We start from the raw sequence: 22,829 nt of genomic DNA, 5'->3' as shown, positions 1-22,829 counted from the left end.
TGTTCTCACCTTTCAAACCTTCTCTCTGGACTTCCACAAATAACTCAAGACCAAAATTAGCTAAATCGGTCCAGCCGTTCTCTAGTTTTAGCTAGACTAACGAATAGCTAATTGATTTTTATATAGAGAGATTATATAATGTTTGTTATTAGTAGTAATAAGTATTAGATAATTATTTGGTTATTAGACAAATTGCTATGCTCTAACAGGGCCATGTACTGTACTGTAGTAGCAGATATGCATCTTTGTATATGTTACGGTAAGAGTGAATAATTGAAAATTATTAATAATTATGTACTATTATTAATAATTACCGAAACTCGAGGTTAAAGTGATAAATTAATCACATTTGTCGGTTACTATTAATAATTTTACCCAAGTAGTGATAAATGTAATAAGTGGCTAAGATGTTATTTTTATTTCAATTTAAACGGCAATATATTGTACTTGCACAACAAATATTTGTTGAATTGTATGATAGTTCTTTTAAATTTTTTATTTGTTGAATTTATAGGTGCTACAGAAGATTTACAGGCAAACCAAATATGATTGTCGATGATTGCTTCTAGGATTCGTGTTGATTTTGTTATTGAAAAAAAATATTTTTGTTATAATTTTATGTACTACGAAAGACTTTCTTGCATAAGTTTGATGGTAGATTTAGTTTTTAAGGAATGTTATTGTTAATTTTGTGATAAATGTACCTTTTTTGGCGAGGCGAGAAGGAGTGTCAGTCTCTTACTGACTAAAACTACGTAGTTGGTAGGTAAACCCCGGTAAAACTGCCTACTCCGGTTCTCGAATCCGAAGTTTCGTTTAATCTTCGGCCGTAGATTTTATTGATTTACTTACTAATAGGAATACTTGAAATTACGTTTTAGTTCAAAACTTGTTTATTTATCTTCATTTCATTCGTTTATTTTTGTTCACGAAAATTCTCAATAAATAAAATTGTAGTATGCAATCTGCGAAGTTTCGGATGAAACTTCGTTTTTCGTTGAATTAGAGTAGGCCCCCTGGCATCAGCCCTACTGGGCCCCATCTTGGTCAAAAAACAATGGGTTTATATTTATTTTATTACTTTCAGCAATATGTATCGTGAATTATTAATAATCACTACAAAAAGTAATAAATTTCGACCGATTATTCACATTTACCAAATTATGTGATTATTATTAATAATTTTGTAAAATTATTAATAATTTTCAATTAATCAGATTTACCGTAACATATATACCTATATGAATAAATATTGTAGACGCCACTATCGCCCACAAACTACTCTACAGTTTGACGATTTTTGATTTAAAAGGTAAAATTAACATTTATTATGAAAAAATAATATCAAAAAAAGAATTCTTTGAAATATAGATACTATTATACCGAGACTCAATACTTTAAAATCTACATAATTTGAACTACATAACGAGTGAAGAGTAGGAGTGATTCTTCGAAGGGATAATTGAACACCTGGTCTTACTCCTTCGAAGAATTACAGGTGGGATTATCCACTCAATATACGTAAACAAAAACAGTTAAACATTATTCTACGAACCAATATTGTTAGTTATTATACGTAACAGATACGTGATGCATATTATGAGGGAATAATACCTTTGGCCTGTGTCATTATAAAATCGATATAAACGTTCTTGAAGGACAAATACAAAGTCAGTGGATTAATTGCAATTATACCTATATAGGTACAGTTTCTTTGAAATCAATACGTTTTATACACACAAGTGTATAATCCACATATCATAAAGATATGATTTATTTGTTTGGTTAAATAGGAGAAAAAATCTCTTTTGAATTAAAGTCATACAGATTGTCACGTAGTGCGTTAGACTTGTTTTAATTAATTTGGATTTTTTATGGGATACGGCGGAATGAGCGGATTGCCTGATGGTAAGCCATAGATGTTGCATGGACACCCGCAACATCTATGGCTTATGTATTTGGGGATGAGTTGATTGCCATATACTGGGCACAATTCCAGAATCCATGCTACTACTGAGACATTTTTGAAAAACCGAAAATAGCCCAGTATTTCTGTGAAAAGTGACCTTGGACCTTCTTCACTCTGACCCGGGAATCGAATCTGAGACCTCTTGCCCGTCAGACCGCAAATGTTGTCTCTCTCTCATTCTGAAGTCTAATCGTAGAAATTCTACAAAAACTTTCTCAGACGACGTCAAGGAGAAAATGTTTCCGAAAGCTAAAATGTTTTATGTAGCTTCCTTTGGGAGTGTATGTGAGTAGGATTTCCCAAAACTCTCAAGGAAACAGGACTTTCCGTCTGTATGATGTCAAGGTCCATAAACTACCACTGTTCCAAATTTCATCCCGATCTCTTCAGCCATTTTGACGTGATTGAGTAACAAACATACACACAAACTCACAAACATTTGCCATTTTTTTCCCGCCTGTTAGACCTGCCCTTTTTTTTTATGGGACATGCCGGTAATCGAGCAGACGTATTACCTGATGGTAAGCAATTGCCGCCGCCCATGGACACTTGAAACACCAGAGGCTTTACAAGTGCGTTACCGGCTTTTTGGGAGTTAGGAATTTAAGGGTTGTTGTTCGGGAATGGGGATGGGGAAGATTGGGAAGGGGGGAATTGGGCCTCCAGTAACCTCACTCACACAACGAAACACAACGCAAGCGTTGTTTCAGGTCGGTTTACTGTGAGGCCGTGGTATTACTCCGGTCGAGCCGGCCCATTCGTGCCGAAGCATGGCTCTCCCACACTTTTACAAATAATTTAAGATCAAAATTAGCCAAATCGGTCCAGCGGTTCCCGAGTTTTAGCGAGACTAACGAACAGCAATTGATTTTTATATATAGAGATTATTATAAGCAAGATTTTAACATTTTCACACAGAATCTACAAAGCTGAACCCTATATTCTATATTTTAATTAACAACACAAACCTTTTTTAGAACGACAGCTCCTAAGCTTTTCAACGCCGGCAGCATGACGCCTGATTTAAATAAGGTTGTGATTTTTTTTTATTAACTTCAGCCATGTCGGGACAAAGTCAACACCATCTTACTCTAGCTATTTTTTCTTGAGCTGCGGACTACCCAGCGGGCTTACCGGGGCTCCAGCTCAAAAAGCAGGAAAAGGAAAGGGTGGTTTTTAGTCAGTAAGAGTCTGACACTCCCTCTCGCCTCGCCCAAGGCGGGAGAAGTCATTGGATGATTTCCACACTAAAAAAAAAGAATAGCTAATTTGTCTTAGTGTTGTTTCAAAATATGACTATTTGATTCAAAATTTCATTCAAGCTACTAATGGTTGCTGTTGAAGGTAGAGTGTTGGTTAAAAGACTAATTATGCTACGTACACTACCGACAAACAGTTTCGGAAGCACTTCTTTTACTGTTAATTATTATAGAAATAACATGAATTATGGTATTATTTAATTAAGAATAGAGAGAAAAATGTTTTAGTTTTGGACACCATGATTATTTATATTACAATAAAATTATTTAAATTAATATTTTATAGTATTTCGACACCAATAAATATAGTTTTAATATTTTAAATTAAAAATGACTGCTGCTTCCAAACTCTTTGTCAGTAATGTACATATATGAGAATTAACATGCTGTGTTCGTTCACCAAACAGCCGCAGCCGTTCTGAGTGCAAACCATTTGTTTATCCAACATTCAACCACATTTTTTTCAGAAAATTTTTAGTCTAAACAATTATTTGAACTGTATAATGAATTGCTTACATTTTTCGGTTTTAGTATACACTTTTCACATAAAAGAAAATAGGTATTGTTCGTGTGTTTGTGTTTTGTAATACTTATTTGGACCATGAATTTTTAACAGCACACAGTTTTGCACTGAATAACGGGAAAGGTTAGTAAACATATTTTTCCTGACCTTTTTTCTGTGTTCTTGCATTCAATCAAAGTGACTAACATCTACTTCAACTTTTGTAATTAAATTATATTGTTTAGTGTATAGTATATAGTAAAAAAAAACTGAAGTATATATATGTATAATGGTGCGTCCATATCCGTTACTCGCGAGCATCTCGCAAACCACACGTGGGCCGTATTTAACCTTGTTTTCGCCAGGTTTGGACGCACTATAATTCTTCAGTATCGTCAACTTTAAAGACAAACAAATAACTGCCTATAGTGCCTATTCTAAATAAATATTCTGGAACATGTGTCATTTATTACAAATGAAAATAAATTTCCTTTACATTAAAGTTGTAACTAACTTAACAAACAATGAATATTTTTTCATATTTAATAAAATGTAAGGTAGCTTGCATTCATATATCTGGATTGTAATGAAATATATGAATATACTAAAGCGAACATTTACCTAATGCACTGTGATATTAGTTCTATAAAATATTGTAATAAGGTTCCACGTATTATACAAGAAAATACAAGCAAGCAAAAATACAGAAATAAGATCTAGGAGTACATAGAATATTGTTGGAAGAATAGGTATTTAAAGTCACCTAAATGTACGTTTAAAAAAAAAAAAACAAAAATAAAAGTAAAAAAAGAGTCGACCGGTACCAGGTGATAAGGGCTCCAGATACAAAATCCTTCTCACAATGTGTGCCGTTTCCAGAAGAACTGTCTTCTGTATCAGGCCCTTAATCCATCCGCCTGACACCACCCTCCTAAGATAGGTGTCGAGGCTTTTAGGAATTAGCCCATTGGCCGATACAATTATCGGCACAATGATAGCCGAATCCACATTCCACATGTCGACATGTCGTGAGCCAAGTGAACATATTTTATTTGTTTATCTTTCTTAGCTTTCACGAGGCCCTCGTCATGGGGGATGGCCAAAGCTATTATTATCATGCCATATATTTATTAATGTGTACTATGTACCTACACATGAACGCATTAAATGGTTTGAGTTTGACTTTCCTTCTTTTTTCTTATATATGTAGTAAATAACTCCTTCAAAAAGTATCGGAAGTGAGTCAGCTGCCAAAAAACTAAAGTGCAGTTTTAAAACTGTTAGAGAATTGTGAAATCTAGTCTCTTGAACTTTTATTTTAATTTAAAATACGATCCGTATAAAGGAAAAGTTCTGTGAGGAAACTTCGCTTCTCTTGGTTCTTATAAGAGCTCTTTATATAAAAATTATGATAGGTTAGTTATTGCTAGAGCTGAAGATAACGTTCTTTGTAATATTTTTTGCCTGATACTGATTTTCAGTACTTTCTACATTGAAAACGTTTTCTTTTAAATAAAAGGAACCGCCTTCAAAAGTTTTGTGAACAAGTGAACATTTTTTTATATATTTAAACCATTTACTGAATCAGAAAAATACTATACTGAAAACTGCATCGAAATTGGTTGAGCCAATACCAAGATAATCGTGTAAAACATACATACGTACAGATCAAACTGAGAACCTCTTTTTTTAAGTCGGTTATAAATAGCGTAAAAATAATAATTTGAGTAGGAACAGGCTGGTATTTAGTCAGTAAAGATCTGATACTCCCTCTCCCCCCGCCCAAGGCGGGAAAATCACTAGATGATTTTGCCCCACCAAAAAAAAAACATAAAAATCTATGTAAGCACGACGATGCAGTGTCTTAGTCTAGTTTCCCGTGTATGTTATTGTATTGAACTGTAGGTAGTAGTATTACTGTATTCATTAAATACCACAACCTACTAACTATCTACTACCTAAATTTATGACGATTCCTCCTTATAAACAGAGATAACACATACTTAGTAAATAGATGGGCGAAATAACAACAAATAATTAGTAACTACGAGTATATGCACGAGCGTTTATTGCAATTAATTCCAAAATCCACTGAACCATGTATCTACGCATACAATCAGGTCTGAGAAGATTCCACGAATTCCAATCATTATCTAAGCATAATTGCATCTGTTTCCAGGAACGGATGACTAAAGTAGGTGAACATGTTTACCTACATCAGTGTGCAATATCCAGAGTTCGGAGTAGGCAGATTTATTTTTGGTTCTTGTATCATTAATTAATATCCTGAAATGATATTCCTGAAATTAATTGTGGTACTACGACTAAAGCGTAAGAGTGGGAGAACCATGCTTCGACACGAATGGGCCGGCTCGACCGGACTCACTGATACCGACGTGAAACAACGCTTGCGTTGTGTGAGTGAGGTTACCGGAGACCCAATTTCCCCCTTTCCCAATTTTCCCGATCCCCGATTCCCCAACAATCCTTAAATTCCTAACCCCCAAAAGGACGGCAACGCACTTGTAACGCCTCTGGTGTTTCAAGTATCCATGGGGGGGGCATTATTCCATAAAAAAAACATTGCCCCTCACTAATATCTAATACAACACAACTTTGTTTTAGAAATTGTAAGAAATTCAAATTCAAATTCAAATTGTTTATTCGTGATTCACAGGTTACATAAAGGTCTTAGGTAAAAAGTGCTCATGCCGTGTTCCGCCACACAGGGCATTCAAATTATATAGTAATAGTAGAATAAAGTAAATTTTATGAAAGTATTTTGATCTTGGTCTTTGGATGTGTAGCGAGTTTATTTATTTGGATTCTCTTTTGTTGATCTCTTACGTCAATAAATCGTCAGAGATAGTCGCTTAAGGTACGAATCCGAGAAATCTGAAAGTTTTCAAGTAGCATTAATGTCTTCGCTTGCTCAATGCGGGTTGACAATTTCAGACGTAGGTATAATATATTTTCCTCACCATGTTTTCCTTCATCCATTGTCCGTGGTGTCTAAATAGTCATAGAAAGTACACATTACTCGGAAAAAATCACATTGGTACTTTGCCGTTGGTAAGTGTCAAACCCGCAATGCATGAGGTCTTAAACCTCTAGTACACCACGATAGTACAAAAAACACTATAAATTAAATTCTGTCCACCTCAAATACTAACAAATGAAGGTCCAAAAGTACACGAAAACAACCTTTTCATGTTCCACTTTTGACGGCCATATTTTTGGCAATAGAAAAAGTTGAACAATAAATTTCAAGGTCAAACAAAAAGCTACCGTATTTCAATGGCAAAATTAAGTCGTTTTTCAATCAAATGTTGAATAAAACGGAGTGGGTTGAGTTCAGGTATTATGTATTAACTGAAAATAAGGAAGCCTTCAGTATTTTGGTACAAGGGCTTGAGAAAGTTAGGCTAACTCGATTCGAGCTTAATCAAATTTGTATATAAAGCGTAGAAAGTTCTCTGAGAATTATTTATTGCTTTCATATTATAGCGTGTTTAAGGATTAAGGGTAGTTAGCAAATAGTTGAATAGGTTTAAATCACGCTATTTACCTATGCCAAAAAGGATAAGTAGAGGTATGGAGGTGAAAACTATTTTACTCCTAACTCTGATTTATTATTGTTATAGCTTATGACAAAAACGTAAGTTAAAAGGAACTTATTGCAATGCACTGGTCATAATTTCATATTTTGTAGATCTAATCTATTAACAATTTGTAAACAAAGTTCGTTCGTTGAAAATAAATCTTAATTACAATAACTTCAAGACTCAAAATAGCAGATTCAATGTAGAGAAAATGTTCTAACATTTTATAACTCACGTTAAGCCCTGTCTTATACTGCTCAAGTAAGGTTACCGACCCTATTTTTACGTGACCGCAGTCTTTACATTCCATTACTGTTTGACTATTCTTATTTTATACTTACCGAGCTGAAGACAAGCGTTTGTGACACTCTGACAAGTGACAAGTGACAGATGACAGAAGTCGCACATAGACTATCGACGAGCAAATCAACGGATGACGTCATAAATATCCTGCATCGCACATATGAAGTTTACATGCGAATTAACATGAATAGAAAATCAGAAAGCCCGCCAGGTATAATCACCATGATCACCTCGCCTGGTCGGAGGATCCTCCTTTTCTTAGGGAACTTTACTCTCTGTTCCCTAAACGTTAGTTACTCAAAAATAATCAGATAACACTCCATTTTTCATAATTACCAGTCAATTAGAGAAAAATGGTTGGGACATTTTTTTATTTCCCATAATATTCTTGTTTAAGCCAAAAAGATATGTTAAACATCAAAAACACACATTATTCAATTCCAATTATTGCTTGTGGATAACCGCAACTGCTCATTTATCTGAATTTTAATATTCCTACACGTATTATCGAAATGAAAGCGAGGTTTTTGTTATTCATATTACAAAGATAATGATACAGGCGCTGTGTCTACTGAATCAATTTATACGGGAACCCCGGGCCACGTGCCAAAGCAAAAAATATAAAAAAATCCAATTTTTTATTTCATTTCAGAAATTTCAAAAACCCAAATAATCAATTCTTATTTTTGTATTATGTAAGGCATGCGTTCAAAAGTGGCAGCAAATTTAGAAGAAATAATGTCATCATAAGGGCCAAACATGGCTCGCTGTTATAGCATCGGTAAGTTCTCCCTTTAAGGCTCTTAAAAAAAATCCCCTCAAAAAGAAAAAACCAAGCCACGCTATGCCAAGAATAGAAAGAAAAATATCTTTTTTTTATTAACTTCATTCTACGACCACTATTATTATAAGTCTAAGTTGATAATAATTAATATTGTACTCACTTGTTCACAAAATTAAGTCGAGTTTTCAACAATTAATATTATTAATCCCATTACAATTTAATAATCATGTCTGATGCAAACACTTGGCTCTATTTAATTCCAAACTTTGTATTATTTCGGAGAATTCTCAAATTGAAATACTCAATGAAAGTTTTGGTCTGTGTAACTTTGAGCGAAAACTTTTTATAGCAGCATAAATTGATCAACAACAATATTGAACCTTAATGTCTATAACTCAAAGATCAATCACCGTTACATCACATTACATTAAAGCTAAATGCAAAAATGATGCCACACATCTCCACACATGAATGGCCACATATTAACGTAAATCACAAACCATGCAATTCTAGTTCATAAAGCGTGAGTAATACGGATTAAAGTTGACTGTAATACGTGCAACCACGAACGTGAAACCGCTAGAAAACTATTTTAAAAATATCAGCTAAAGTAATTTAGTTGCAAGCACGCTTATGATTAAGGAGGATGTTTATGGTAATGGAATTACTAGAGATAACGCGCTTTTATTAGAAGCAAGATAAGATTTTTAACTAAATACTGCGAACAAGGATTTTCTCGGTACAATGAAAGTAAACTAACCGATAAATATTAACGAGCATTTTAATAGGTCGAGATTGTAGCACATTACATTAAATTAAGCTTTATGTTATCGGCTTTCTCACGTAACTGTTTAACGAGGAACTCGACTAGTTTCACTACGATGTGTATCGCAGCATGCTATTCTAGAATGTGAACCTCTAGCATGACTTGAGAGTAGTCGTGTCGATAACATAATAAACAATTTGGTATTGATAAGTTTAATCTTTATTATTTTTGCACACAAAACTACAAATGTAAAAAGGTTATAAAAGTGATAATATAAAATTATTTTGTCAGTAAAAAGAAATGCAAACAGTTTTAATGAAGTAAAAATCTTAATTGCATCTTGCTAGTTGTGTAATTGAATTTTTTTATGGTATAAACCGGTAAAAGAGCAGACGAATCACCTGATGGTAAGCAATCGCCGCCGCCCATGGACATCCGAAACACCAGAAGCATTACAAGTGCCATACCGGCCGTTTGGGGGTTAGGAATTTAAAGGTTGTTGGGGAATCGTGGATTGAGAAGATGGGGAAAGGGGGTAATTGGGCCTCTGGTCACCTCACTCACACAATGAAACACAACGCAAGCGTTGTTTCACAGCCGTTTTATGTGAAGCCGTGGTATCACTCCGGTCGAGCCGATTTCTCTCACACTTGATTGCAAATATGATTTACAAAAAATTAAAAGTTAAATATTGAGCTCAATGACAGCTCATATAACGATGTGGTAACGATGAACAAATGATATAAATGTGCACAGAAGCTTTTTGTTCTATTTTTATATTATTAATTGGTTCATTTGAGGTAACGTTAATTAACACTCTGTTGTTATTGCTGATACATTTTATACCAAATTGTGAACAATAGTGTGGGTTACATATTTACTGCAGTTATTTTATGTTAGATATTTCACGTAACATTTTAATATGTAACTGTGGTTTGTTCCTAATAAATAAATAAGTAATAACATGCTAAATATACCTTAATTGGCAAACCATCCAACTCAAAATTTTGTAAAAATATATGATAGAGTTTAAAGTGTCTCCTGAAAAATTTGCTCATAAGGAGTTAACTGGTTCATGAATTAAGGTATCGTAATATAGAAAGCAAATAGTTAATTTAAAAAATCGTAATCGCAAATATTTCATAAACTAAAACCCTTAAACTCTGAAAACCAAAAAAGTTACTATTATTCATTATACTTACTGTTTGTCTCTACCCAATGATAAATTTTCATATCTCTGATAGTTTTTCACTCATCCTTTTTTTAAAGTTGGTTAAAAAAATCATAAAGAATCACTGGTAACATTAAACGCTTTAGATTAAATAACAAATTACCTACTAACACATACGTTTAATCATTTCAGTCTTTTAGCACATTCCTAGTATAGCCTCCAGTAATCGCTCTGAATAAATTGAATATTTAAATTATTTCTGCTGGCATTTTCTCAGTAGGAATGGGGTCGGCACTGAGTTTCAGATTCCGCTAACCAGCATTTTACAAATTGAACTGACAATTTTGCTTTAAACCGCCAGTAACATACACTGTTTTAACTGGTATTAATTAATTCATAAATAATTTATTTCTTACAAGTTTGAATACACTTTGAAGTGGAAAAAATGAAAAATAATTGTTCATAAAGTAAACTCGATGCTTTAATTATTCATGTTGCGGACTGCAATGTTCAAGCGCAACTGACAGTTAAAAAAAATACAATAGTATATTTCAGGTTCGCTCTGGTAAAAGTATTTTAAATTTTCTGGAATTACACTCATGGCTATTTTTATCAAACATTGTTTTTACTAAGAATTGCTTAGCGTGTGGGACTACCTAACCTATACTTTTATTTGTATGGTTAGATGTCACTTAAAAGTTGATGAAAAACAAATTGTTTTTTAATGTCACTTTTCTCTGACTGCACGTGGCGCGTGACACGATGACGCGGTGGCTCGGCAACCGGCTGTCGCACTACGTGTAGCAGGTTCGCTTCCCGCACAGAACAGCTTTAAGTGCGATCCAAAGATTGTTGTTTCGGGTCTGAGTGTCATGTCATACAAACTTATATGTTTGTAAACGTAATGATACCTTATTACATTAAGAAAAAAGAAATAGGTTCCTATTTTTGAAATTGAATTATGACTACATGCGTCTATTTTTACAGAGTTTCGACGAATCAATCATGTATTTTTCAGTGGTGTCGGACTGGATTACAGAAGTTTTAAATAGCTTTTCATCCAAAATGTCACCTATAAATAACTTTCTAGAAAACGAACGAACGATTTTTCTTTTTTTTTTTTTGATGAAGTTAAATTATCCTCTTTTGGACTAGGTGAGAGAGAGAGTGTCAGACTCTTACTGATTAAAACCCACCCGGTTCCTACTCCTGCTTTTCGAGCCGAAGCCTCGGTAACCTGCTAGGCAGTCCGCAACTCCGGGTAACTAAACTTATTTAGACTAGGTTCTCTTTAACATTTTTATACTGTTAGTCTAGCTAGTGTAACAGAATTTGTGACCTACATACCTGTAACTATGGATAGGTATGTCACCGGAAGACGAGAACCGTAAGTAGGAAACAAAGTTAAATAACAATAAATAAACAAAGTTGGTTGATAAATAATTAATTAATTAGTAAGGCTAGCATTAAATTGTTGGGTCAAGGGCCTGTTGCAGAAAGCAGTACTTCTGGACACGGGGAGTATTGTCCGGAAATTCCTCTTTCTTGAGCCCTGACTGACCGTAGCTTTTATTTCTCCGGTTGTTGGTGGGCTACTGCTTTTTCTATATTTTAAATGTATTTTTTATAAATAAATAGGTATTAGAAATGTAATTATTAAGCATCAGAAATAGATAAAAATAAATAAAAAGTGTTTACTGTAACAAAACATTTTGATGCACATGCATTACATCTAAACTAGCATATAAACTTTCGTAGGATTCTAAACGAAGTATAAAAAACCTAGTATTATTTTACGACCACATTTTAGCGAAGGAGATCACTACGGCTCCATACATTTTTAGGCCATTTCTTAAAGTGCTGCCCAACGCAAGTAAATTGTAAGTATCGTTAGGATTAGCCATTTGGAGCAATAGTAGTAATATGGCACTAAAGCTGTAGGATCCAAGATGTAGAATTGTAGAATTGTAGAAGTAGATGTAGAATTCATCATTTTCATACATTCATTGCTTTCTGTGCTAGGTAGCGCAAAGTAATGATCGATTGTGGAACGTGTCGATACCTGCACGGAACAACTCTTTGTGTGATTCACAGATTGTTGTTTCGGGTCTGGGTGTCATGTGTATGTGAACTTGCATGTTTGTAAACGCACCCACGACACAGGAGAATATCCTAGTGTGAGGCAACGTTCAAAAAAACTTAGCAAAAGTTACAACCCCATAACTAAACGGAATTTATCTTTTTCAGCATCAATTTCAATTTCCTGAATACTTACATCCTAACTGGGGTGAAGTCCTTTAAGTTTAAGATCTGGTTCATCTCGACACCAGCAATTTATACTGCGCTAACTCAAAAAGCGTACTTTACAGTAGAGGCGTTTAAAGGGAAAAACGTGATAACTTTTACATTAATTAAGATACTTTTTTGAAATTTGGTATGCTTAATATTTAATTTATTCATTGTAATATCTCATATTTATATTTTCTTAATTATTTCTATTTTTTGATTTAGCGCAAGTTAGCCGTATATAAACGTAATTCATCAAAAAAAAATACATCTTATACACGTCTAACTTATGTTAGCGTAGTGTAGTACGGGACGTCGTAGTGCATGATCAATCATCTGATGCATATTTCAATATTTTATAAAGAACATGTACTTACTTATAAAAATAATAGTCAACGTACCATTAATAAACTAATTTATACGTTAACACATAAGTATTTACTATGTAAAAGTCGCTAAGTCGTTCATTTTACAAACGAACAGGTATACACACGAACGCACTAAACTACGCTAACTATGAGTTAGTGCAGTGTTGCACGGACTTTGACCAAAGTGATCCCCGCGCACACTCCGCTAATAATAGTTGGCGTAATATAAATCGAGTGATTTCAAAAAGTACCTTTACTTAGCGTTTTATAAGATTTGTAACTTTCTTATTTTTGCATATTTCTTCTCAATTTTTTTATGACGTATGTAAACACACATTTTAAGCAACTTGGCATAAAAAAAGTTTTTTCCTAATTTCGAGTTAGCGTAGTATAAATTGCTGGTGTCGATCTGAAAGTGTCTTGAAGCCATTCCTACAAACACACTCGGTAGTAATATGACGTTTCTATTAAGACCTGCTGTCTAAGCTTTCAGACTTCTCGGATTCACACCTAAAGCGAGTATCTCTGCCGTTTTATTGACGATAGAAACCATCAAAAGAAACTCACTACACATCCAAAGACCAAGATCAAAATGCTTTCTTACAAATTCTAAAACAAAATTCTGTTTTATTGAATACTAATTATATTAAACACAAAACAATGTAAAATCTTCATATTTTTAATAAAATTGTATCTTTTGGCCACTCACTCAGTTCAAGTACAAGCAAAATGAAATGATCAAAGCGAAGACACAGTTACAACTAACGCCATCTCTTAACAATACATTGAACTAAACGATGTTATAGTTTCAGTAAGCTCATTTTCATCCACTAATAGTAACTACGTAGGTCTTATGGAACTTTTGAGTATACAAAAAATAGTTTGTTTGGGAAAGTTGTTTGTAATCATAAGTGCAATCACGTGTTTAAATATCGTTCACTAATTACCAGTCACCCTATATGGAGCATAACGAGATAGTAACTACAAGTCTTATTTAACGTCAATATTACAATATCGATTACAATACATAGGAATTATAATAATAGAATTTTAATTACCAGATACCAGCATATAAAACTCCCTAGACAATCTAAATTTTTCAATGAAAACTGAACTTTAATAAAAGCGTAATAAAGTCTCTTCTACTAAGTTTTTTTCTACTGCAATAAGGAACCTATAGTCATGGAGCCGACGATTGCAAATAAGGATGTACTCGAACTAATATGCAGCACTATGCTACTGCCTGCTATATCTGGTCGTTATTGAAGGAATGTTAATATACCGATTTGCATAGTAAGCTGTACAGAACCTAATCGAATATAGTACCATATTAACCTAATCGAATATTGCCAGGCAACGCAATATGCGCATTATTAATGAAAGAAAATGACTGCCTCATTTGTATAGTGGCCGCAAATGCGACTGCCGGGCAGTCTCGGGTTCGGCTTCCTGGGTCGGGTAAAATATTACTAGATGTTTTTCTGTTTTTCTAAATTATATCAGTTGTAACACGGTTTTTGGAATTAATCAGGAAATCAGGGCCCAGGAATTGTGGCAATAGACTCACCCTCTATTACATGGAACTATAAGTTCACAGCACAGATGGTGGAAAGTGGGTGTACAGTGGCATTACTGCCATAATGTGCTTCCTTAACCGAAGGGGTCTTCGAAGATAAAAGCGTGACGATATAAAATAAATAAATCGATAGAGATCATGACGGGATATGAAAATTAAAAATCTATTTAGTCGGTCAGTTAAGTAATGAAAAAATATTAGACACGTTTTTTTTAATTTGTCATATTACAAAACAATATTTGGACAGTTCTAAATACCTCATTATAAAACCAAACTGCTAACACAAACAATACCCTCCAATACATTGAAAGAGTGACGGACAAACATTTATCCTAAAAGCTCCAATTTTTGCGGCACAAAACATTTAGGTGTTGAAAGGTGACCTGCGGACCTATATTTTTGTGTAATTCCCTTTGTGACAGAGACAGAGATAGATCGAGAGGCAGCAATGTCCTACGTGAGTTATGTAGTACTTTTCATTACATTGTATTGTGTCTGAAACTGAAAGGAAACGTATTCCTTTATAGTATTGTTGAATGATTATATCGACCTTTTACGAGAAAGATGGTAGTGGACTAAGTGTACCTCTTTTTGAGGGGGAAAAATCATCCAATGACTTTTCTCGCCTTGGGCGAGGCAAGAGCTGTCAGACTTTTACTGACTAAAAACCACGCCATTCCTACTCCTGATCTTCGCCCCGGTAACCCGCTAGGCAGTCAGTACCTTATAATAATTTCTAATGTTATTAAAGTACATTTTAGCATAGTTTGTAAATTTTATTTTTTAGTGTTCTTCTTTTTTTCCCCTTTTGAATTATTCTGCACGCACTACCCATTCCCAGATCATATGATATATTCCATCCAAAGGTTGTCTGGAAGAAATCGCCGTGTGTGATAAGACCGCCCATTGTACTTTAACTACAATGTAAATGTGTTTTATGTATGTGTGCAATAAAGTATAAATAAATAAATAAATAAAAATAATGTATATTTTAACTAAAAATCACAAATTTGTGGAAATTAGCTCTACTAGTTTCACAGAGTAGGCTGTACGACGTCACCACGTCTGCACACATTGATGAAGATTCCCTCTGTGACTCGAAAACTAGTAGAGCTTTTCTCGCTTAATTTACGTCAGCAAACGTTACGTGATTTTTAGTTTATTTTGTATGTCTTACGATAGTTATTATAAAAATGTATATTTTGGTTTTATGTTTCATTAAATGGTAGACAACTTACAACCGAAGCTGTTAATTTTTAAAATGTAATTTTTACTCTCTTTAAGGAAGTAATGTAGCTACGAGGGGATACATAAGAAGTGATTTATCGGCATGGTAACAGTCACTAGGAAACAGTGATAAACGGGATGTTTATGGGCGTTCAAGGTCACAGACCAAATCTGTTAAACCTATTACAATACTTAGAGTGTACTCATTGGAAATCTTCTTACCATTGTGTCTTAAATGAAAATAACGGTTAAGTATTTTTGGCTGTGTTCCCTTACAGGGTAGATGACTAATTTTAATTTTAATGTTCGTCTGGTAAATTATTTCGAAATAGATGCGTATTTTTTTTTTTTATTTTCATACAGCAACATATAATTTTGAAGATATTATATTGATTAAAAATATCGTGTGACATCACTTCTAGGTACGTTTTATACGTGAAACTGATGGATTTGCTCCTATTCCTAAACTTTGATTCGTTTTATCTGAGTATTGTTAACTTTTTTAACAAAAATTTTCATTACCTGACCATCCGTCCGTACCTGAGTCCGTCAGTTAGACGGACAAAATAGATTTTTAATTTTCATACCCCGTCATCACCCCTTATTGCACATGCAACCTCAAAAACTACATGTATGACGTTTTTTAATAAAATAGATTTTTAATTTTCATAAATTCAATCAATTTCTTCCTCCAATTTTTTTTTTCTTTTATATAGGAAAACACGGACTTCTCTCATCCTTGGATGAGGCGGGTAGGAGTGTTAGATTCTTACTGACTTGAAACCACCCCGTTCCTACTCCTGCTTCGAGCAGGAGCCCCGGTAACTCTAAGTCGCCCGCAGCTCCGGGACTCACTTAACGCCTAAGTTATGCAACAGTAGCTGCTGACTGATCTTAGTTTAAACGAATTTGATTTTTCCATAGTTTCATGTTAAGACATTAATAAGTTCTTAGGTAAGTGCCATGGAAAGACAAAGTTCCTAACTTATGTTTTTATTAATTATGTGTAATATGTAAGTACTAAACGTAAAAGGGTTTGTTAAATAGTGAATGTGTACCTAAGACATTCAGTTATTTTCACTAAACTATTTTTTTTACTTGTTTTTTTTTTAATTTGAAATATCATAATATTTTTTAGAAAAATTATTTAATATAAATAATATTTTCTCTTCGTTAAATATTAAAACTGAGCCAATTCGATGGTTTTTTTGTAATAAATAAATTTAAATTATAAATTTATAAAATAAAAAATATCTCACATCTAAATAAAAATTACCTAAATAATATAATTACAAAAAATAACTTACTTTTGAAAACCAATCCCAAGTTCAGAGCACTACTTTAAAATGTTTAAAAGTTTTTAAATCCATGACTCACTTTAAAAACACATTTTAACACAAAACACTGCACACACAAACATTGTAAGTGGTCACACACAACATAGTTAGCACACAACACACTGAAAATATTTTTTTTGTTCACACAAATATTTTTATCGGAGTTTCGTAAACTTTTAGGAAAGGGACGCGAGTGTTCACCGCGACAGTTTCCGAAAAACTGAAGTGCTGTATCAAAGTGTGGGAATTTTAGCACGCATGCGCGAGTGTTAGGGTATATGCAATGTTTTCAAATGTTTTGTATATTACCTTAGGTAAGGAAAACAGGTGATTTACATGATATAATATATTTTAGTAGTTATTTGATTTCAAATCGCTCCGAGTCTTATACAGTGGTTGTTTCGCTCGGATGGAACTTCACTGAATAAACTTTTGTTATATAGGAATTTACTATATATACGGAGCTGTAAAAGTATCTGCCGCGGCTTTAATGGGAGGTTGCGTTGTGTTTGAAGATTACAATTGTAAATATTAATTCATGAGTTTTTTATTTACAACTAAATCAACGTAGGAGAGAAATGTAAAAAGTAAATACTTGTTTTAAAAGAGCTATCTCTTTCACTGTCCCTGTCGCTTACTCAACAAAAATAATTGCTATCAATTATTTTCATCGACCAACCGGCGCATCGTGAACCAAATTGTGCAGAGTAGAGTCAATATTTATTTAATTTCTTTATGTTCTCAAATTGAATTAATTGGTTCGGAGTACGAAATTTCTTCATTATTCTAATCTACAAACACTACCTACCATTAAAACCGTGGCAGATCATTTTAGAACATCTTATAAGTATATTATTATATGGAAAATTGCTTGATATTTCGTTATAGAATTAAAAAAAAATACTAACTTAATTATTATGTTATCGGATTACTCACGTAACTGTTTGATGAAGAACTCGAGTAGTTTCAAGCCGTGCTAGAGGCTCATATTTATGAGCAGCATTCCAGGACACACGACAATCGCCGCGTCATGTAATGATAACATAATAATTAATTTAGAAAACAACTACGTATAGTAATATGTGTAAATAATTTAATACAAAATTATTAAATTCTCTTTGTTTTCAAATAGATTTTCGGACATTGTACATAGATCCCTATATATTTTGAGTGACAGTTTCACATTTTGAGGTCTCACTGGGAAAAGCTCTGGGTTTGTTCTGGCAAAATTAATGGCTATGCGGGTTGGCAAAACGGTTTGTTTGATTTATATTGTTTGGCTTCCTTTGTCATGTTTATTTAGGAAATATTAGGAGATACAGTTTTGGAATTGGATCACTTAATAAAAAAACAATCCAAAACTTTACTCTGCGAAGGGGTAAACAGAGGTGCACATTATGGCACGTAATGACGCAGTTCACTAACTTTTCACAATTTTTGTTATAAGTCCCATGTAATAGTCGCCTATTGGTATGTATCGGGAGCATTTCCAGATTCCGTGATGAAACTGGGCACAATTCCGGACTCCATGCTACTACTAAGAAATTTTCGAAAAACCGAAACAAGCCCAGTGATACTTTGACCGATCTAAGAATTGAAACCGATACCTTGCCCTACAATCTTTCGACTTGCGACCACTCGACCAACGAGGCAGTCTTTTCATTATGTACGAGATAAACTATATTTTCATATTTACATAATAGCACCAACATAATAGCTTCCAAAGCAGTAGGTAGAGGCTGTCGAGGCATATAATATGACATGTTATAAAATAACCATGCATGTTTTAATGGGTACAATTGCTAGTCCGTGATATTATTGACAATAGTATAGAAATTATATTAAAAAAATAATATTACCTATAGTACAGTAGCTTATCGGTGAAAATTCATATAAAACGGTTATATCGTTTTATTTTCAATAGCGGTGACGTGTCACGGCTTCTACATAAACGGTCTAACAATATGCGACTCTATTGAAAAATTCCCGAGGGCTTTCAACGTTATAGTTTGTGCCGATAAAATTATTCCTACGTTGGAGTTGAACGTAGTTTAAGTTTATAAACGTGTTTTTCATATTATGGTCTTTTTATCGGTTTAGTAAATAAAAAGAACATTAGTAGTCTATTATTTAGATTGTTATTCTTTCTAAGACTGCCACGTTGGTCGTGTGATCGCAAGTGCGACTGCAGGACAAGGGGGCTCGGGTTCCAATCCTGGGTCGGGAAAAGTGTTACTGGGCTTTTTTGGTTTTCCGATAATTTGTCAGTTCTCACTTCAGTAGCAGCATGGAGTCGGAAATTGTGCCCAGTTTATCGCAATAGGCTCACCCTCTGGTACATGGGACTTATAAAAGAAACGCTGAAAGGTGAGTATTTATTGTATAACGGCATTACGTCTCGTAATGTGCACCTCTGCCTACCCCTTCAGGGATAAAAAAGCGTGACGTGAGTTGTTGTATTTTTCCTAATATTGGTATCTAATGATTGACTACGCCATATTTATTTATTTATTTACTCTTCATGCACATTAATGTGTACATAGGTGGGCTTAATGCCGTAGGCATTTTCTACCAGCCAAACCTTTAGGTGGTGCAATGAAAAATCAGTGGTAGGTGCATTGAGCAAGTAAGTACGGAAAAGCTCAGATGGAAAAAAATAGAATATACTTACTTATACAAATATATACCAATATATATTTAAATAACATGGAAAAATAATAAACCTACATAATAACATTACATATACTATTTACATATACTTAATATATACATACTACCTATATCATGATGAAGACTCTGACAACCTCTTCAGAAGAAGCTCCCGAACTCTCTGCTTGAACGTCAAGCGAGTAGACAGCATCCTGACATCGGTGGGGAGCGCGTTCCACAGCAAGATAGATTGGATCAAAAAAGAAGAATGAAGGAATTTAGTGTGGTGTGTAGGACATTGAAGGAGACGGTTATTGGAAGAGCGTAGATATTTGCTGTGGTTGGCGCAAGTGTATTGAAAGAGAGAGGAAAGATAGCTAGGCGAAGAAGCTGAGTTGAGGAAGGAGAAAAGTGTGGTAAGCGCCCTTTGCTCCCTGCGCTGGCGTATGGGCAGCCACTTTAATTGCATCCGATGTGCAGAAACGTGATCATATTTACGCAGGTTGAAAACGAATCGAATGCAGTTATTCAGAAGTCGATCGAGTTTATTGAGGAGATCTGCATTCAGGTCGTAATAACAAACATCCGCATAATCTATAATAGGGAACAATAAGGCCTGCACTAACATTGACTTGGTGGTAGACGGAAGCAAGTTCTTAACGCGATAAAGAGACCGCAGTGATCCGGTGACCTTTTTGCACACATTTGTGACTTGTGCCTGCCAGTTCAAATTGCTGTCAATGACTAAGCCGAGATCTTTGACGTCACCACTGAACGGCACGATCGCACCGTCGAAGACAACAGGCGGTAGGGATGTATTGTCAACCTTTCCCAGAGACCGAGAGCTTCCGATGATGATCGCCTGGCATTTGTTGGGGTTCACCGCGATCCCAAACCGTGCCGACCAGCTGCTGATGGCAGACAAGTCAGCATTAATTTTAGTGATGGCGCTCGGTAAGTCGTCAAAGCCGGCCTGACAGTAAACCTGCAAGTCGTCGGCATACAGATGGTACGAACACTGAAGTTCTGAGGTGATTAGATTAATAAATATGGAAAATAAGAGAGGTGAAAGTATGCCGCCTTGAGGAACGCCAGCTTTTAATTCGCGCCAATTTGATGTTGAGTCACCGTGTTTGACCGACTGCTGACGCTCCTGAAGATAAGAAGAAAACCATTCCAGTGACTCGCCAGAGACCGTAAGGTGGGATAGGATAGCTAAAAGGATGTCGTGACTGACCATATTGAAGGCATTCGAGAAGTCAACCAAAACCAGGACTGTGGCTCTGGTATTCTCGAAGCCGGTTCTAATATCGCCAGTCACTTTAAGGAGGGCGGAAGTAGTGCTGTGGCCTGGTCTGAAGCCAGATTGTAATGGACTAATTAGTCCATTTCTGTATATGAAACTCGAAATTTGTTTATGTACGCAGGCCTCGAGCACCTTGGACAGGAAAGGAAGTATGGATATTGGTCGGAATTGGGAAGGAAGAGTGGGAGTAGAGACCTTTGGTAGCGGACGGACAAAAGCTCTACGCCAAAGGGACGGGAAAGTTCCGGAATAAAGGGAGAAGTTAATAACATGGGTTATAGCAGGTAGGAGGTGATCTAATACAGTGACAATCATGTGGCGAGAAATGTTGTCACAACCTACCGCTTTGGATTTTATTGAAAGGATAATCCTTCCAACCTCTGACAAATCAACTGGAACGAAGCAGAAGGGGTTTTTGATGTTGGGACGCGTCAGACCCTCGATATATGTTATTGTGTTTTGTTTTACTAGACGATCCATAATAGGTACTGTGGTGAAATGGTCGTTGAGATCGTCTAGGCAAACTGGACAGGGAAGGTCTGAATGTTGCGTTTTGCCGATACCTAGAGTTCCGAGGAATTTCCAGATATCGGCAGAAGAAGAAGAGGAGATATTTTCGAGAACGTGGCGGCGTTTGGCGTTGCGTACCATCTGATTACACCTATTCCTCGCAAGCTTGAATGCCGCCCAGTTTTCATCAGTGCGATCCCTCCTATGTTTTCGGAACGCCCGGTCTCTGCGACGCATAGCCATCCTTATCCCACGCGTCATCCAAGGCGCAGGTGGCCGCTTAACCCTTATCCTCCTGAAGGGAGCATGGCGATCATATAGGCTGACTACATTGGTATTAAAAATCGCCAACTTGTCATCGACTGTAGTAGCCGCCAACAGAGGCTCCCAATCAATCAGCGACGCGTCTTCCTGCAATCTTGCTCCGTCCATCCGCGCAAAACAACGCCTATACAGAACCCTAGGCTTCACCTTGGGTGGCTTAAGGATATAGGATAGGAAAATCATGTCATGGCGAGAAAAACCAGGGGCGTCATGTTGACCATGACAGGATACAAAGGACGGATTGGAGGTGAGGATAAGGTCAAGCCAGGAATCATCACCAGCAGTATTGTGGTGGGTGGGATTCAGAGGTAATACATGAAGGTTTGACGACTCCACAATTTGAAGGAGTTTGCGGGAACGGGATTCATGGGAGAGGAGATTGGTATTAAAGTCACCCATGATTATGTGATGCATGTACTCAGACCCCAGGGATTCTAAAACTGATTCGAATTCAGTGAAATAATCAAGAGAAGGGGGGCAGTAAACAACACCTAGTAAGGTTTTCCCCCCCTGGCTGCAAACCTCAAGAAAGAGATACTCCGCAGGGCAATTGGGAGGAGAAGTGAGGAGCACTTTGTAAGAGCATTCGCTGCGGAGGTATATTGCAACCCCACCCCCTCTCCTGACAGTTCGGTCATTCCGTATAAGAATATAACCAGGAAGGGGGTAGGAGGTAGAAGGTAATTGAGGTTTGAGCCAAGTTTCCGATATCAGGATAGCGTGGACGTTGCTATTGCTGAACACTTCATAGAGTTCACTGTGATGGCTGGGAATGCTTTGCGCATTTAAATGGCAAACATTCAACAACCGGTTAGGACTACGGGCAAATTGGTTAGCCACAAAGTCGCCCAGAGTGTCACCCAATGAGTGGAAGCTGCTGTCATCAGAGA

At 35.5% G+C, this 22,829-nt stretch overlaps 1 protein-coding gene across 1 annotated transcript in view; it reads right to left on the bottom strand.

The window, feature by feature from the left end:
* The window catches only part of LOC118263891 (gastrin/cholecystokinin type B receptor), a 141,122-nt gene extending 123,710 nt beyond the window's left edge, over window positions 1-17,412 (bottom strand). Inside the window, exon 1 of the mRNA XM_050705593.1 lies at window positions 17,121-17,412. The gene's annotated coding sequence lies outside the window, so the exon portion shown is untranslated. The remainder of the gene's footprint in view (window positions 1-17,120) is intronic.
* Between the last annotated feature and the right edge of the window lie 5,417 nt (window positions 17,413-22,829).

Source organism: Spodoptera frugiperda, chromosome 27, assembly GCF_023101765.2.
Source record: "Spodoptera frugiperda isolate SF20-4 chromosome 27, AGI-APGP_CSIRO_Sfru_2.0, whole genome shotgun sequence".
Taxonomy (NCBI): Eukaryota; Metazoa; Arthropoda; class Insecta; order Lepidoptera; family Noctuidae; genus Spodoptera; species Spodoptera frugiperda.
The sequence above is the reverse complement of the archived record's forward strand: the minus strand, read 5'-3'. Positions and strand labels throughout refer to the sequence as shown.